Source organism: Heterocephalus glaber, unplaced genomic scaffold, assembly GCF_053883595.1.
Source record: "Heterocephalus glaber isolate CG9 unplaced genomic scaffold, H.glaber_assembly_v1.0 deba00001509, whole genome shotgun sequence".
NCBI classification, from domain to species: Eukaryota; Metazoa; Chordata; class Mammalia; order Rodentia; family Bathyergidae; genus Heterocephalus; species Heterocephalus glaber.
This window is the reverse complement of record NW_028258325.1, coordinates 22,680,934-22,695,287: the sequence shown is the minus strand read 5'-3', so window position 1 is coordinate 22,695,287 and position 14,354 is coordinate 22,680,934. Positions and strand designations below refer to the sequence as shown.

Here is a 14,354-nt window from a genome sequence, read left to right as displayed (position 1 = left end):
AGTAAAATGCACACTTTTTATTCTATAGGTATGGATACATTATCTGTAAGTATTATGTACACACAATCAAGTTATTCCAATGGTTAAGTAGTTTTTTTATTCAATTGAAACTGTAATATTTTGAATTTCTTGCAATTTCTCATTATTACTTTCCAGTTTATTAAAAACTAGATCATGCAGGTAAAACCAAAATAAGAAACTTTTCTTCCAAAAAATATTGATATTCTGAACTTAATGATTCTAAAGGGGATGTCGACATCCCAGGTTGCAAACAGATCGATGATCAGGAATGTGAAATCTAAGCTGTAGGGTTTTGAACTGAACTGTGAAATAGGTGAAGTGTCATAGGAAATGAAAAGAAAAATAGACTTTGGAAGTTCATTTTTTTCTGTAGTTCCTCATTATCAACTATGCACTGACTTTCCAGCACTATACTTGCTTGAGGAAAAAAAAAGTTGAGATTTCACTACCTAGAGAAATATATGAGACTTTTAGTCAAACTGCAGTTTTATGTAACACAGTATTACGGAATCAGAAAATTTCTTTCTAAAGTGATTTTTTTTCCTAACACGTTTATTCTATAGACAATTGAAGCTGTCACCTAGATTTCTGTATCTTACAGTTTAATTTTATACATTTTTCAGTAGGCCTAAGAAATTTTTAAAAATGAATAATACAGCCTGAATTGTGTTAGCAAAGTTTTCAGAAAAGGAGGAAAGTGATACTTCTTAGTCATTTAATTATGTATTATAAAAATATATCAAAGTTTTAAACTTCAGTAGAAGGTGATCAATCTTATATGAAAACAAGGTTTAATAAAGTTAAAATGAGTTCATTAGCATATGGCTCATGTAATACAACTGGGGTTGTTATGAGAATGAAAAATTTGGCCTCTGAGACAAGCACAGAGGGTCAGTGATGGAGACACACAGAAGAATATCACGTGAAGGGACAGAGACTGGACTTGTGCTGCCACTGACCAAGGAACATCTAAGCAACTGGAAGCCACAGAACCTAAGGAAGGAGCCCTTCTGTACAGATTTCAGAGGGAGACATTCATGTTGACATCTTGACTTCCAGCTTTGAGCCTCCTGAACTGTAAGACAATGATTTTCTGTTGTACTAAGCTACCGAGTTATTTCTACTTTGTTGTATTAGTTCTAGGACACTAATACCCTAAGGATATTGTGCTGATAATTAAAGGAGAATTCGTCCAATCCATAAAAACAATTATCCAGAATTATGAAATTCATATTTTTCTCACTCAAATTTGGGGAAAATAATTGAGAAAATATGTTTTTCATGTGAAAAAATGCTGAATTATCTGTGATAATTCAATGAAATCTCATCTGCATATTTTATAATATAATATGGGAAAGATAAATATTGTTTTAAATGTTACTATTATTTATCTTTTCTGTGGGTTATATTATTATGCTGGTAAAAAAAAAGTCTTTAAAATTCCTAAGCATTGAACCTGAAGATTAGCTAGACCCACTTTTTTAACTTGTTGCTTAATTACTTTAAAATGTATTATACCTACATGCTAAATTAACAGGCAAATATCTAGTGAGAAAAACATTGCTCTGTGTAAGCTTTTCTTTTCAGTTCACATTATAGACTTAGAAAATACATCCTTGGAAGCCTAGTAGTCATTCAAAAATAGAGAAATAGAAAGACAAACAAAAATAACTTTTAAAAAAGTGTTTCTAGAGAAATATCACCTAAGCAGATTATTTGTGGGAAAAATAGAAAATCTTTGGCACTTGGATGGAAAGAAAGAGTAATAAAGCTTTTTAGAATAACTTCAACCTGACTTTAATATAGTAGGAAAGCTTGAGCAAATATAGCATCCCTGAATAAACTCTGTTTACCAAAGAAATTTTTTCTCAAAATGTTAATTGATTTCAATCATTTAAACTACTGGGAAATTGAGAAAATGGATTTTCAAACATTTCTACATTGTAGAGAAGGAAAATATGTAAAATTGTTAACTTCTGAATATAAAGCCCATTTTTGTGTTTTTAAACCTTTATTTCAATGTATAATTCAGTTTGATTTTTACAGTTTCAGTTGTGTAATTCAGCATTGTCATGTACAGTCGTATTTGGGATTCCCCCAAATTTAACAATGACACTCAAAGAGACCTAGTTTTTGGTCAGACACATAAAGACCTTGGAAATTCAAATCCATCCTAAAAAGATTAAAAATGCTGCACTCCAACGAGGCCCAACAACAGGGAAGACTGTCAAATGTTTGAGTTTTACCTTCAGGATCCCTACCAGGTTCACAAGGTGAGTATCAGAGAAAAATCTCCCATGCTACAGAAAAGGGGAGGGGAAAATAAATCATTTTCAAAACCAAGGTTAATGCCTAATAGAAAAAAAAAAAGCATTGTTATGGCTTAGACTTTTGTGATTTTATTGCAGCTGAATTGACCTGGACAAGAAAATCACTTAAACTGCAATGAGATATCACTACCCATCTACAAAAATGAGCAAAATCTGGAACATTGAAAGGAACAAATGCCAGCAAAATGCTACTGTGGCATAAAGAAGCATAAATTTGAGTCATTTTTTTAAAAAATAGATTCACTTTGAGATCTTAATGTTAAGTGAAATAAATCAGACATGCAATCTTCAATAGCACATGATTTATCTTATATGAGAAACCCAAAGTATGATTAAAGAGCAAAATGAAAGATCAATAATGGGAAATGGAGATAGAACTTTTACAAAAGAGAAGGGGACCAAGACATGGGAAGAAGGAAAGGGGACATGAAAAGAATTAAGATTGTGTTAAGTACATGTACCAACTCCCCACAATGAAGATAATCATTATGTACCAGAAGTTATTATAAAAGAGAATAAGGAGGAACAGAAAGTATTATTTATTACTGAGATAATGTAAAATGATGAAGTTTGGTAATTTCTTACAAATTTAAAAATGATTGTACCATATAATCTAACAAATTGCCTCCTTATTTTCTGAAATTAATTAAAAACATGTCTACACAAACCCTGTACACAAACCTTTGTAACAGCTTTTATCATAAATTACTCAAATATAAAATCAACAAAGGTGTGTTTCACCTTGGGCAAATGGACAAAAAGGACAAATGGATAAACTACATTATATCCAGACAATGGGAAAGAAATGAGCTATTAGAGTAAGAAAAAACACAAAGAAGCCTTAAAAGTACATTATTAAATAATGAAGATAACCTGAAAAGGCTACATAATATATGATCCAACCTATGTACCATTTTGTAAAAGGCAAATCTATAGTGACAGTAGTTTCCAGAGATCAGAAAGAAAGGATGGCCAAGCAGATCACAGGAGAACTTTTAGGGCAGTGAAACAATGCTGTATGAAACTATAGTGATGAATACTCTATATGCTGTTATATATTTGTCTAATTTCATAGAACATATACCACCAAAAGTGAACCCTAATGTAAACTATGGACTTTAAGGTTGCAGCTGTGTTAATTAATTTTCATTAATTATGACAAATATAGCAATCTGATGTGGATGTAGGGCCAGGTACAGAAGATATATGGACACTATACTTTCTTCTCAATTTTTCTATGACATTAAAATATTGTTAAAAAATAATGTCTATTTTTACATGGCACTTATAAACATATTATCATTATTCACATTCTCTGAATATGAGTTTGGGTATCTAATATATTTAAATGTTCAGTAAGCGAGAAATAAAAAGTGGCAATCTAAATATAGGAAATGATAATCTGATTAATGGAAAGCAACATATTATTCTATGAAGAGTGAAGAAAGAGCTATGATGAAGATTTGTTTTTCATTTAAATCCATTGGTAAGAAAACAATAAAAATCATCCTTTCCTTTTCTTTTTTTATTTTTAAATAAATGGAATATATTGTGATTAGATTATCTTTCAAAGTTAAAATATATCTGCATTGATGACCTGAAATGTGAAATTCTCTTATCCTCAAATTTTGAATTATCAAATATTTTTAAGAATCATTTGATATTTCAGAACTGGAAAGATTTCATCTGCAGAATTCTTTTAATAATGTACATTTTTCCTCATTAACTTTATTGGTACATTTTAGGTATAAAATACAGTTACATTATAATGTACATTTTAATATTAAACAGTTAAAAACTCTTCACAGGTATCTATGGAAACTTTAACAGTTTCTCTTGAGGTAAACCACATTGATAACAAAATATAGAAGAATTCATTAAATGTTTTATGGATCACTTTTATGAGAATAGAATTGTGACTACTTTTGACTGTGTATTTTAATGTTCATGGATAACCAGATGCTCACAAGAAGCCTAAATTCCCTGATAAGGGTAGGAGATTTACCTTAGTGGTTCTGCTGCCTGCCTCTCAAGCGCAAGGTCCCGAGTTTGATCCCAAGTACCAAAAAAAAAAAAAAATTCCTGTTAATTTTTCTTCCTTGTCATGAAAATCTTGTCTTGGAAATGGCATGAAACAGAAAAACAGAAAGAGCATTTTATGGTCTAATTATTAAATATGGATTGAAATTTATTTTACATAGAAAATAATACTATGCACTGACAATGTGTATAGTATTAACTAAGTAGATGAGAACATTAGCTCAAGTGTTCAGAAATTTCAAAACATTGGCACTTAAATAGAATAAAGTTGGTAAGACCTTACTTAAACCCATATATTTTGTCCTCTGATCCACTCTTTTTGTTGTTGCAATCCTCCTAGATTTTATACTTTCTTTGCTTTTATACAATGAACTTTATGCATATTTATTTTTAAGAAAATATTATATACCATTTTTTTGTTTTTTTGTGATTTTTTTTTTTTTTTTTGGTCCCGGGGATAGAACTCGGGTCCTTGCTCTTGCGCAGCAGGAAGCGAAACCACTGAGCTTAATCCCCTGCCCATATATACCCTTTTTTGATCGAGGAGAAATTATCTGAGTATAAGTGGACTTGCCAATTTTCCCTCATTTGAAATATTATTGATGTTACCTTCACTACATTAGGGGTGAAAGAAAAAAAATGACACACTTAACATTGTCTTTACACCTAGATCCAGGTGAGTGTTTAATGTAGTTGATCACGTGTCACAATAAAGTAAGGATAGACAAGAAGAATATCATTCTATGAATCAACATCAAGCACTGAAAGTTCATTTGTTTTCTTTTGTGTAGAATTTCCCATATTAATTATGACATGCAACCTACAAAGGTAATAAGAGGATACAGGATGTGGAAGGTGGGTTGTTTTAATGCTACTTCTTTCTTTGGGATTCATATAAAACATTGTACTTTATACATTTTTTGCATCCAAGCCCAAATAAATGTACTATGACATTTTTAGACATACAGTACGGTTTTGATGATAAGGAATTAAATGCCAGGAACAAAGATATAAAAGGACTAAATATCAAAACATTGATATAATTTAATAGGGGCAGGCTAGCATGAGGATATTTAACTAAAGAAAGATTTGAAAAACACTCGGGAATAAAATGCATCCAGGAGTATAATATTCAGCAAGAGAGAAGGTCCCATGATATTCTAGGATGCAGCAAGTAAAAAGCGGAGAAAGAAAGGAAATAGTTTATGATGATTGACTTTGCTCTTAGCAAAATTTTATTGACTTACTCCCCCTGTAAAAATAAATTGATGTCATTGCTTTCATATTATATTTTGAAATATGTGCAGTATATTTTGTAATATAAACATTTATTAAATGTTATCCATATTACACTTTAACTCTTGTATTTATATCAGCATATAATTTATATTATAAATTATGTATGATTATTTTATTTATATTTTATATTGGCATGCTTTTCATTTTATATTATTGTTTCAATGTTCAATAAGCAGGAAACTCTTTTAGCTGGAAGGAACATCTGGAGTGAAGAAGTAACAGTTTCAGCTAAAGCCCAGTCAGGAAAATCTTTTAGAATCATGTTTTTCTAATATTTGTATTTTTATTGTAATGAAATAAGTCCCTAAGTTGCTGTTAAATATCACTTAAGGATTACAGCCTGCCTTTTTCCTAAGAAAATAAATTTTCTAGCACAAACATACTGTCTCACTGTATTTGAGAATTTAAAAATATCATAAGCTTTCTAGCCTGAGTGTTTAATGTGTAAGATCACACTGTATGTAATCATTCTTGTGAATACTTTCAGTATTAAAATTATTTTAGTTGTGACTTCCTGTGTATTTTACCTCTTAGTAATGATCATTCAATATTCAATTGTACAACCATTGTACAAACTATCTCAAAATGTAGAATCATCTTTATATTAAGGACAAAGGAATTGAGACATTTCTAATTTAATGCAGTCAATACTGTATTTGGATCACAATTCTAATTTAAAATTTGCTATTGCATGTAATACAATGAGGAAGGACACAGAAACTAATGACAAATAGATCTGATTCTAAATCCTATTTTTACCTAATCAGATGTCCTTAATCAAGTTTTTTAAAATCCTATTAGGCTTCAATTCCTTCTTCCTTATGAGTGGACATTTATAAAACAAATCTTATTCTTTCCTTCTGTCCTAATATGCTAGAACTCAGTTTATTATTTGCCTAGAAATTTAATTATTCAGCTGCAAAATCAATAACCAACTCTCTTTTTTTTAACATATGAGTGGATTATATCGGCTTCAAATAAGAATAGCTTTATTTATTTTCGGTTTTGTTTTTTTGTTGTTGTTTGTTTGTTTGTTTGTTTGGTACAGGAGATCAAACTCAGACCCTGAGCTTGCAAGGTAGGCAGCGGAACCACTGAGATAAATCCCTGGCCCAAGAATAGTTTTAAATCCATAGATTTGTTCTCATTAAAATTTTTTAAATTGCTGGACTATGGATTTTTTTTTCCAGTTTATGCTCAGGTGAATAATGACATGTCCAGTGTGCGTGTGTGTGTGTGTGTGTGTGTATTTCTTCTACTAAGAGAATGGCAACAGCACTCCTACCCTACCACTTCAGAAATATCAAAACCTACATATGCTTTATTCCCTCAGGTACAATTGCATAGAACTTGCATATAACCAATTCATATCCTTTTGTGTATTTTAAATCATCTCTAGCTTACTTATACTACCTAATAAAATGCAAATTCTGTGTAGTTATTACACTATTGTGTAAAGAATAATGTGTGTATATATATTCTCCATGTATATAATATTTAGCAGAAATTATCTCTACTAATGTACATATACACATCAGATTATGAATAGCATTTATATTTGCAAATACATTTCACTGTGTATTGCCTAGAAAGCAGCTTGCTTTTCTTCATAACTTCAGTATATTTATGGCATTGAGATAAGTCTACAATAGTCTACTGTTTACAAATGCCATCTATTTTAGAAAAATTCCATTTTTCTCTAAAATGTACTGCATACCTGCCATGTACCTTATAGTAACGAAGTCCACTGAGTGCCTTAAATATATAATACTTCATAAAAGTCTTTAAGAATTATATAGCTCTAATATATATACATATATATAATTTATACACATGAAAGACACACAAGTTTTTTCTTCATAAATAAATATAAATTATATATATATATTGTTCTATATTTATCATTACTCAAATTCTTCTTAAAATTATACCTATGGATTTAGTTGGCACAAAAACTTTAGTTAAAATTGTACACTATAATTCATTAACAGTGGGGTTTTTTTCACATTTTTTCACCAATTTTAAAATTTTTTATAAAATAAAGTTGCGTGTATTTATGCTATACAATGTGTTTTGTTATATGTATACATTATAAAATGATTAAGTCAAACCAATTACCATCCATCACCTCACATACTTCATTTTTTCTAGTGAAGTTTTAGATCTACTCTCTAATTTTTCATGTGTTTAACATATTATGATTACTTTAGTCGCAGTACCTTACAGTGGTTCTCCCCAACTTATTCACACTAACTGAAACTGTTACATTTCAACAGCATTGCCTCCATCCATCACCTCTTTCAACCCCTGGTAAATATTTCTCTACTTTTATGAGTTTGACTATAGACTCCATGTGAAAGAGGATCCCATAGTATTTGTCTTTCTGTGCCTGGCTTGTTTCATTTAGTGTAATGTCTTCCAGTTTCATCCAAGTTGTCATTCTTATCAATGAATAATATTGCATTGATAGATTGTCTTTATCCATTCACTCACTGATGGACTTACATTGATTCTACATCTTGGCTATTATGAATAATGCTGCATTGAACACGGAGTGCAAATAACTCTTAAAATACTAATTTCATTTCTTTCAGAAATATACATAGAAGTTGTCTCTTTATATGTTGAACTTTTTTAGCTTGAAAATGTTTAGAATTTAAACTTAAATACTATTTTTTAGAAAAAGACAACTAATTCCAGGAACAGTATCTAGAGGTTTAAAACCAATGCCTGAAATAAAATATGAATACATACATTTTTGTTGCCCCTTGGCAACCGCTAAGATTACATGACCATGAACATAGTCTGGGTCATTTTCACTTGTCTTCTCATCTCTTCTCCTTTAAATTGTTTTGTTTCAGTTTAGTTATAAGTTTTAATCTAGGTAGGACTGGAAGTGGTCAAATGGCCAGATTAGATTTAACTTTTCAGCTTTTATCCTTAGATTTTAGTTCCAATCCTGATAGTATTTGTCAAAAGAAGTTGAGTGAATTTGATTTCCATTACCTCTAACAGATTAAACAATAATCTCCAATAGACTCTTGGATGTGTTAATGTGTAAGGGCTGTGGTAACAAAGTATCACAGATTGGGTGACTTAAATATAGTAATTTATTTTCTCAGACATCTTGAACACTAGAAATCAGAGATCAAGTTGTCAAGAGGACTGATTTTTCTTCAGGATTCTCTGCTTCACTCATAGAAGATTGTTTCATTTCTTGTTTTCACGTAAGTCTTTCCAATGTGTGTCTGTGTCCTAATCCCCTCTCATTTGGCAACAAGTCATAATGGAATTGGCCCATCTTAATGAATGCATTTTAACTTAGTTGTCTTTTTAAAACTCTATTTCGAATTAGCCACATCTGAGACACTAGGGTTTAGGATTTGTGTGTGTGTGTGTGTGTGTGTGTGTGTGTCTGTGTGTGTGTGTGGTTTTGGGGACACAAATAAACCCATCGTATTTGTTTGCTTCCAATAGAACAGCAGGCATGAATGGAAGTCAGTGAAGTACAAGACAGGGAACAAACCAATTATCAGTGTTGGGAGAAAGTGGAGGTGGGTTACAAGAAAATATCATTTAAGTGGTTAGCAAATAGTTGCCATTGTGAGGAAAAACAGATTTAAAATAGTGTTCACATCAGTAGGCACAGTATGGTGACTGCTCACACTATGGAAATCTGTTAGTTTATAACAGATTCATAGGCACAATGCAAAATTACATCGATAGAAATATAATTTTTCAGGCTTCTCTGGGCGAAACAGTATATTGTCCAAATGTTTTACATTTAGGAGAAAGAGCAAGTATGTTCGTCAAGAAGAAGAAGAGAAATAATCCCCAAATTTTAGTTGCTCAAATATTAAATTATTTTTTGTTACCTCACAATCTAGTATGATTCCATATTCAAGATGAGGAAGGGGCTGTGGTTTGTCAGTTTATTTGATTGTCCTGTCTCTTTCCCTTACTTATTACAGTAAATACCAATTGATCAAAAGAAGTTATACATTCCCTTCTGAAAGCAAAGAGTCTCGGATATATTGTCAAACAGTCCATTAAGATTAGGAGGATTACTCGTTTTCCAGAAACACTAGCAGACTGTGTTCTGGCAGTAAATAAGAAAAAAATCATACTGGATGGGACTTAACATTTCTCTCCAGTTACTTATTAATCCATTGACATGCTGGCCTTTCACATCTCACATGTATAAACTGAATATTTCAAATTTATGAATCTCTTAAACCACTTGAATCCCCAAATTATGGATTTATTCTAATTCCATTATAAGCTAAAGACATAAATTTAATGCTTTGATCAATTGCTTTTAGCTGAAAAACCTTTCATTTGCAATTTTAATATATTAAATTAGGCAGTGGTTAGGTAATATTTTAGCTAAGATTTATCAGGGAGGAGTGCAGATATCTAAAAGAATTTAAAAAACTAATCCATTGTTTTTGCTTGCTTATTTCCACTTATTCAATGATAGTTAATGAATTGAGTATTACAAGATGACTAATACTGTTTAACTCGGATATTATTCATATCCATATATTGAAATTGACAAAAGTACAATATGGAAAGGCTTATTTCCCAAAGTCACATAGATAACAAGTAGAAGAGATAGGATTCCATACAGAGTGTATTACCATTGCATTTTCTAGTTACTTTTCCACTAGTGGGGGTTAAATCCAGGTCCTGCACACTGAGACATATCCTGGCCTTTTATTTTTTTATTTGTTTTTTAATTGTGAGACAGCCTCACTAAGTTGCTAAGTTGCCCAGTATGGGCTCTAAACTTTCATCTTTCTGCCTCAGACTTCCAGACTACTGGGATTACTGTGTGTGCCACCATACCTGGCCTTGTTTTTAACTGAGTTGTATTTCTATCAACCCACTCAAAACTATTTCCATGTCCTTATTATGTGGCAATGGTTGTTCCTGGTGATTTTCACACTGAAAGGAAGAACAGAGCTTGCCCTTGAAGAATTTAGAGCCATCCCAGATATTTTCTATACATCATAAAATCCACAACCTTCAGGCATTCTAGGTGAATATCTGTATTCTAGCTGTATATGCCTACTCACAAAATAAAATATTTTAATCATCTCATAAAATATTATAGCTACTTATAATTTTTACTCTTCAAAGTAGCAAATAGACATTTGGATGTATCATTTTCAATGTTGTCACATCATTAAATGACTAAAAGTAGTTATATTTATACTCATTTATCTCTCCTTATTTGAAATGAGAAATTTGCACCTGAGACTAATGTGAGTGGCTATAAAGTAAACTGGGCTCACATAAACAAGAGCAGTAGGTAGATTAGTGAAGAAACTTGTGACCAGTAATAAGTTCACTTAGGAGTTGAGTTGAAATTCTCACTCAAAGCATCTTCTCTCTCCAGCATCAAACATAAGGCTCAAAACCTTGTACAATAATCTACAGAGATAAAATGGCACTTCACTCCAATTTCCAATTAGTAGAAAAGGGCACTGACTCTTACCATATGTTAGGTAGTCAGTTTTTAGATCAAGCAGTATGACCAGATATTTGATGTGTTGCTACGACTAGTCCAGATTGGTTTATGTATTTGAATGCCCAAGGAATGGAAGTAATTCAGTCATTTCTACATTCAGGACCCACCACTGCAACTTGAACCGATTGACAGCTTCTTGGGCATGCCAAAGGAGAGTGTTTGGAGGAGTTCCTCCATGCATAGCAGTATTTGCAGTTCCAGACTGTCAAAAATTCTTGAACATCTTTTTTTTTTTCATTTACTGCCTCCAACATTCTGAAGAAACACATTCTGAAGAAAAATAATGTTCTTAGGGGGGAAAGTGTTCCCTTTGCCTGTTTGCATTTTGAGCATACAATTCAAAATCTGAAAACTAGGTAGCCCTTGTCTAGGATCTTGTCATTAAAGTTTGAATTTTCTCCTCAGACCATCAGGATATCATACTAAATTAAAAGTAGAGGGGCCGGGGATTTAGCTCAGTGGTTCTGCCGCCTGCCTCGCAAGCCCAAGGTCTGAGTTCTAGCCTCCGTACCAAAAAAAAAAAAGGAGACCTCTCCCAGTACACACAGTTAGCACTCATATTCTTTTAGAAGACATACCTGCTCTGCTGCTGATGTTAATCAGTATTTTATCAAAATAACTCTGGTCCATCAATCTAAGTTCAGTAGGCTAGACTATGGTTGTAAAAAATAATTCAAAGATTAGTTTAACACTAATGCTAGATGAATGGTTTATCAATGGATTCCTGCTTGCCAGTACACCTAGCTCTTCTTTTTGTTGTGTGTCTGTCATTTGACATTTAAGTGAACTCAATAATTCAAAACATTTACTTCAAAACATGGAAATATTACGGAGTATGTGGAAGTACGTTAAAATAATATGTCGTTAGGCATAACAAATAAATTCCTATTAAAATATCACTATGATCAAGACAAATGCTTTTCTAAAGTAGTTAATTGGAAGTGACAGATGTTCTTGTGGATCACGATATTTGATTTTTTTGTACCCCAGTGCCATACAGGGGCTTAATTTTAAGCAGACAGCTTTCTGCTGTCTTCAGAATTCTAGACAGTGCCTTTGGTTTTCAGTCATTTTTTTTTCCCTTGTGCTGTACCTTTCCCAACATTTCTTAAAAAATGTGATAATCAAATGAATGAACTTTCTAAAGGCCTGTAAAATTTGGTATTTTAAAAAGTCAATATAAGAGTCAGTTTGAACTATAAAAGGATCATTATAAACAGATTTGTATTGTGATTTGCAATTTAAAAAGTTCTGTAACACATTATGCAATTTGATTCTTGAGTTAAAGATTAGAAACGAGTAAGGTATCTCCTGTAACTTCAATTTTAAGAATATTTCAATGACTTTTTAAGATAGAATATCTGGACTGATATTTCTCACAAACCCTCTTCTCCTGATGGGGTTATATCCTCTCCATTGTGTGTTTTATTAGCTTAATAATCTTAATCATATGGTTGTATCCAGGTAGATTGTGTCCCAGGTCATTTTATCACTTTATATCTTTGGAATTTTCCAAGGTGCCTCTTGCATATACACAGGACCTGTACATGCATTCCTTATTTTATTGTGTATATTTAAGATATAAAATATGATGACTTTACTTAAAAGGTCAAATAAACATTCTCTTTTCATTATTGTTTGTTTATGCATTTGCCCACTCTGTGTACACACATTCACAATAAACTGAGAGTTCTAAATTATTTTTAATTGCACATAAAGTCTATAATACTTGTACACACCATGATATGGAGCACTCGTTCTTCTACTGATGGGTATTTGTTTTGTTTCTAATTTTTCATTAATATGAAAAAGTTAACTGTATGCATGTTTCTGTCTATAAATATATAATTTGTATCTCTGTGCATTTAAGCACATTCATACATGTGTGTGCAATGGTTGGCAGCATGTTGGTTTGTTGTGTTTTAAATTATGTGTCATTATAAATAAAAAGTCTGCAAACCAAGTAAATCCACTGACATTGTTACCACATTCCTTTCCCCCACATCTCTATCAATCAAAAGTGTCTGAAAGCTATTTGCAACTGCTATCCTCATCTGTTTTTGCTTTTGTAGAGAATTTCGTAAATAAATTATCAACCATTTCTCTATCATTGAAGCTGTGCTGCATCTGAGCTGTGAAAGAAATACATGCAAGAAGGACCCTATTAATTGCAAAATATTTTATACTTTCTTCTGTATTATTTCATTTTCACTAGAGTCCTGTACCATAAAGAAAGAAAATAATCTCTTTATAAAAGATGCTGAGGAGAAGAGAAATTAGTTCTTTACATAAAGTCAGAGCAGTTGGGACAAAAAAATAAACCTTTCTGTATACTTTAGAACTATATTTTCTAGAAACGCAAAGGAAATAGCTTTATGAAATGAAGAAAATAGAGCACCGTATTTCATGTAAAATTTACACCTTATTCACAGTGGGTTAGGTGTTTCATTTCTTAGCCTATAAAATATAAGCTTAGCAATGTAACTTTCCAATTATTCTCAGAATATTAAGTCTTACCTGAGATGTATTATAACCCTTCACTTCTACCTATAAAAACACGAAGACTAGAAACTGTTGATCTTATCTGTATTTTTTCAGCTAGTGAGTGGTCCCCATATCCAAGGGTGTTGTTTTATCCACTCTAATGTCTGTGTTTTTAATCTTGTCTCCTCACTACCTTTTAGTCCTTTAAAAGTTTAGAAAGGACTTAACAATTAACCTCATCAGAAAGAGTTGCTTTTATGCCTAAAACATAGTGATGGATTTTTATTTCTTGCCTAAAGGAGAATGAACTACAATTCTATTGCTAATCTAATGAACTATCCATTACCACACTAGACAACTTTTATCATCTTTTGATGCAAATGAGCCACTGTTCAATACGTCTGCTAAGTGCACATCTCACAGTATTACGCAGTTGACTGGACTATTACATAAAAATGAATATTTTATTTTGACAATACAAAAATTACAAATGTTTCTTTGGATGTTTGCTGTCCCTCCAAATGAAAAATGTCATTATTCCTTAAACTATAGTTTTTACATTCTCTCTTTAAGGCAGATTTATTAAAATGACTTAATTAGTTCTACACAATTTCCCTAAAAGGCATCCTTGAAACTTCCAAATTTTG

General features: G+C 31.7%; 1 long non-coding RNA gene across 1 annotated transcript; it reads left to right on the top strand.

The window, feature by feature from the left end:
• The first annotated feature begins 439 nt into the window (after positions 1–439).
• Positions 440–14,144, top strand: LOC101722056 (uncharacterized). The gene is made up of 5 exons (XR_015441309.1): positions 440–1,098; positions 2,068–2,294; positions 2,430–5,246; positions 8,813–8,917; positions 11,324–14,144. It is a non-coding gene; the product is annotated as an uncharacterized LOC101722056 (long non-coding RNA).
• Positions 14,145–14,354: the final 210 nt, after the last annotated feature.